We start from the raw sequence: 6,000 nt of genomic DNA on the forward strand, positions 1-6,000 counted from the left end.
AAATCTGTTCCCTCCTTCTCTAAGGTTATTCAGGAAATACAGAATCAAATAATCTTCGAATCCTTCCATCTTAAATCTGCTAAAGAAAAAAAAAGAAAAAAAATTATTTCAGATTGGTTACCTGTAATCAAGTCTTATACGCCGCATATTCAAAAGCGTATCTTGCCTCCATTTTTAAGTTCAGATAGTTTTGCAGAATTTGTACTATATAATGAATTCCCAGCTTCTTGGGTCTCCTGCTATAGGGAATAGGAGCCCTATAAATATAGGTTAGGATTATTAGTTACAATAGGGATTAGGGAGCGGAGATAGGGGTGAGGGGGACTATTGTTTTTTTTTTGTTTGTTTGTTTGTTTTTTTTTTTTTGCTTGTTAGGGAATTAGAAGTAAGCAAAAGGAAAAAATTAAGTTAATTTTGTCTAGATATTAACCAAGTAAGGGTGATAGATTTAAGCTTGTTAAGTTAAGGTATCTATGTTTTATAAATGATCATGTCAAGTTAACCTCAAGTTTAAGATACTATCTACTTATGCATATGAGATCTAAGCTTGTCAAGTTAAGATGGTATTTCTGTGCTATAAATTATTATTTCGGTTAATCTGTCACCTTGCCCGATGTGGCATATATTATTTGAGCTGCGATTTTTATGTTCGTTGACTCATTCAAATCTTATGTTCAAGTCACCAACTAAATACGGCTGAAAAATTTAAGTCTGTTAAGTTTAGGTTGATATCTAAGTACTATAAATGTTTATTTCAAGTCAATTTCATGTTTAAGATACTAACTTTTTATGTACTTAAGATTAAGCTGGTTAATTAAGATTGTCTTTTATGTGTTATATATGTTTATTTTTATCAAATTTGTCATTTTGCCCTGCGTGGCATATATTATTTGAGCCATGATTTCTCTGTTTGTTGACCTATTTAAATAAAAAATAAAAAAGAATTAAAAAAAAAAAAGGGCTGAAATCAGAGCTTCTTATACTAGATACAATTACCTTTAATTAGTTCACACAAAGTACAAGAACCAGAAACATGTTCCAAAACCAGCCATATGTAACAGACGAAATAAATAAACATATCATTGCAAAAGGTCTGCACACACGGGCTAGATTACCAGTGGAGCGCTATTTATCCCTCCTGCTCTTGCGCTAACTCTGCTAGAAGCTTTTTGCAAGCATTAAATACCCCGCATATTACAAGTTGAAACTAAAAAAAATGTTCGCTCATGTGCTAACCCGACACACAAAAAGCCAAAGTTAGAATATCGCGACCACGTTAACGTATTCCCTATAGACTTCAATGAAGTGCGAAAAGTGGAAAAACATAATACATAAATACATATATACATATATACACACATATAAATACATAATGCATAAATACATATATATCCACATATAAATACATAATACATATATCCACGTATAAATACATAATACATAAATACATATATACACACATAAATACATAATACATAAATACACATGTACACACATATAAATACATAATACATAAATACATATATACACACATAAATACATAATACATAAATACACATGTACACACATATAAATACATAAATACATAATACATAAATATATATATACACACATATATATATATATACATAATACATAAATACATATATACACACATATATATATACATAATACATAAATACATATATATACACATATAAATACATAATACATAAATACATATATACACACATAAATACATAATACATAAATACACATGTATACACATATAAATGCATAAATACATATATACACACATAAATACATAATACATAAATACACATGTACACACATATAAATACATAAATACATTTGTACACACATATATAAATACATAATACATAAATATATATATACACACACACATATATATACATAATACATAAATACATATATACACACATATATATATATATATATATATACATAATACATAAATACATATATACACACATATATATACATAATACATAAATACATATATACACACATATAAATACATAAATACATATGTACACACATATAAACAATGTTATATATATATATATTAATATACATATACATACACACACACATATATACATATTTAGACATGTATCCCTATGTTAAAGCCCTTTGCACCCTTTTTTTCCCCTAACACCTGAGAACTCATATCTTTGAGCCCTTGTAACTTTTTTATGCAAATTTGTTTTTAATAAGTTTTATTATACAGTGTTATTATGAGTGTAACTGTTCATTTATTTTTTATTTGTTTTGTGCAACTTTTTTGACTCACATAACAGTTAAACAGAGCTCTGAAGTCGGACTAACCCAGCAGGTGTTAAGTTAAATTGTGCTTGAACAAACTCATTTACTTTCAACTTGTAATATACATGCTACTTGCAACGCTCAAAAACACCCACAATAAGCCCCTTGGCACGCCACTTGGCACGCCACTCATAATCTACCCCTAAATGTTTATTTATGCACAGTATATATCAGCAATTAAGGACCGCATTACAAAAAGGTCTCAGCACACAAATGTTTATATATCCACAGTATATATCAGTAATTAAGTGCTACATTACATAAGGTCTGCACACACAATAAATGTTTATATATGCACAGTATATATCAGTAATTAAGTGCTATATTACATAAGGTCTGCACACACAATAAATGTTTATATATCCACAGTATATATCAGTAATTAAGTGCTGCATTACATAAGGTCTGCACACACAATAAATGTTTAAATATGCACAGTATATATCAGTAATTAAGTGCAGCATTACATAAGGTCTGCACATACAATAAATGTTTATATATGCACAGTATATATCAGTAATTAATGCTACATTACATAAGGTCTGCACACACAATAAATGTTTATATATCCACAGTATATATCAGTAATTAAGTGCTGCATTACATAAGGTCTGCACACACAATAAATGTTTATATATGCACAGTATATATCAGTAATTAAGTGCTGCATTACAAAAAGGTCTCAGCACACAAATGTTTATATATCCACAGTATATATCAGTAATTAAGTGCTGCATTACATAAGGTCTGCACACACAATAAATGTTTATATATGCACAGTATATATCAGTAATTAAGTGCTGCATTACAAAAAGGTCTCAGCACACAAATGTTTATATATCCACAGTATATATCAGTAATTAAGTGCTGCATTACAAAAGGTTTACACACACAATACATTTTCCTTCCTAAGATAGGGAGAGTCCACGGCTTCATTCCGTACTATTGGGAAATACAACACCTGGCCACCAGGAGGAGGCAAATACACCACAGCCAAAGGCTTAAATATCGTTCCCACTTCCTGGAAATGCAACTATAGAAAGTTGCAAAAAAGTGTACACACATTAGCACTCATACCTTGTATAGTTAGATTATATATGTTGCTGTGGTTAGTTTGTATGCAAGAAAAAAACACATTAAAATATAAACTTTAATAAGATTATTAAAAATTGGGCTCACTTAAAAACCCTAGAAGGCTAGTACTTAGTATGAATGATTACGTCTGGAATATACCAGACACTGATGAAGTTCTATATATATTTGCAGTGTGGTTAGATGGTTGTGTTCTGATTCACTCAAGTATAATTATTTTGTGTATAATTTGACACAATATACATCTATTTCCACACGCCAGACCCGTGTTCAGTTCTTTGAGAAAGAAATTTGTTGTTCACTAATTGTGTTGCAAAACTTAGGTTTAATTCCAAAGTTGCTACTGGATTCTATATGCTCCCTGAAGTTAACTTCTTCTAGTAATGAGCTTGAGATAGGTCGGTTGTGATCAGCTTGTGCACTTTAAGATGGGATAAATCAATAATAAATTATAACTGATCTTGTAATGTATCAGTTTAAAATAGCACATCAATATAGAAGAACTTGCTAATATCTTATTCAGGTGCAATCTCATTAGCTGTTACCAACCGTGATATTACAATGTTTCTAATGCAATAAAGAAGCAACTAGGTTTAAAAGCCCTTATGTATGAGCGATATAGAAAATTAAATAGTTTGTTCTTAATTTGTGTTAGCTTGTGCTATAGAGCTCGATTATTTGTTTATCCGTAGCATCATATTAATACAATCTTGTTTAGAAGTCATACGTCGTCATCAATATCACTCTCTTGATACAGCAATAGTGTTGCCTGTTGTACCTATTTAATGGCTTCGTGTTGAAGAACCATTCAAATTAGAGTGTTATATAATGTTTTGTGTGTATTCACTCCTAGGTTGTCAGGTTGTAAACATTAGTTCATTTAGTATTATAGTAAACCATTATGTCCTGAATATGTAACCATAGGGCAGAAATATATCTGTTAATTAATATAAAGAAACAAATGGTTCTTGTGTTATAATACATGTGCTCCTAGGTTAACAGGTTGTAAACATTAGTTCATTTTACATTGTAGTAAACTATTATATCCTGAATATACAACCGTAGGGTAGAAATATGTCTGTTAATATAAAAAACCAAACAATTCTCATATGATGCATTCAAATACTAAGGCAGTGTTACAAACTTGTCACTGCAGCGTATTTTGTAAAGAGACAAAAAATTGAATACTACTCACTATATTGTTGTGATACTGGGTTAAGTTCAAACCCTATTATTCCCCTTTATAGTGTAATTTGTTGTATAACAATTATCTTTAAATATATGTAACCATCATGTTACATTTATATACCACGTGAAATAACAAAAGATGGTTTTATAAAAACTCTAATTTCTCCTATATGATATCTTAACAAGATCGTAGAAATCATTCACATTAAAGTTCTATAGTGTAGCACTTACGTAGTGCAATAGTGAGATAAATAAGTTGTAGCAAACACAATTAAATGTGGTAAATAATTGTTCAGAGAGGAACAGTTTGCTGAATCGCTATTTGCAAGAGAAATAATTCTCAAATTCAGTACTCTACAGCTGTTCCTCCGTAATAAGAACTGACTAGCTAACCTGAGTATATGTTGAACATCAGCTCAGATATCAAATTTAAATAACTTGACTAGCACTTTCTAGATTAAAACTGAGGGGTCCCAGGAGCAGGGGATATTGTTAATCAGTACACAGCACCTAAGGGCATCATTACTATTATTATTAAGGCCAACGCCGATATATTAATTAAGCCCCCCTTGCCATACCCATAGGAGTGCCATCACACCCCCCCCTCTTTTTTGATCCCAGTCATTCTTTGCCTTTTGTCACATTAGGAGGTGGCAGATTAGTGTCAGGAGATTTGAAGAGTCCTGAAAAAGGGTATTTGCCCTTCGAGATAGGACTGGAGTTTTAAGTAGTCATTTCAACCTCTCTGTGAGAGTATGAGATGAGATGAAAGTTAGAGACTTGAGATGCAGGGAAAGTTTTTCTGCGAAACCATCCAGGCTACTGCTAACAGCTCCTAAGCAATCAGTGTTGACGAGTTTCACTGCCTGCTTTTTCTCACTCAAGTCCATGTCAGAATTTTTACACATAAAACGCTCTAACAGGGTCACAGTGTGGCTCCTTTAAACCTTGATAGGATCCAGGGTTAATATCCTCTGAAGGGGGTTTATTGAACAGTTGGGGTTAATTAATCAGTGTATTAATTATTCACATGCTGCTTTGTGTGATTTTTTCCTGGGCTGATAGACTGTGTGTTTTTGGCTGGACGAAACAGGTTTCACTTTTAAGTTTCACTTTCGTTTTTGAAAGTGTTGCACAGCTCCTATTACTCGCTGTACTTGTAATAACAGGGGAAGTACTGTCTTGCACTCCATGTGACCGGGTGTGGTCTATTTTCATTTCCTCAATTCCGGCTGAGACTTGAACCTGAGGAGAGCATTTCCTCTGTTAACTGTCTAAGTCTAGGAGGTGGTGAGTGCCCCAGCCATTGGGAGTATAAAGGTGCAGTTTTCTATAATAAAAAACGTTTTTATTTGTGTCCTTCTGTGGGTATAA

Source organism: Bombina bombina, chromosome 9, assembly GCF_027579735.1.
Source record: "Bombina bombina isolate aBomBom1 chromosome 9, aBomBom1.pri, whole genome shotgun sequence".
Taxonomy (NCBI): Eukaryota; Metazoa; Chordata; class Amphibia; order Anura; family Bombinatoridae; genus Bombina; species Bombina bombina.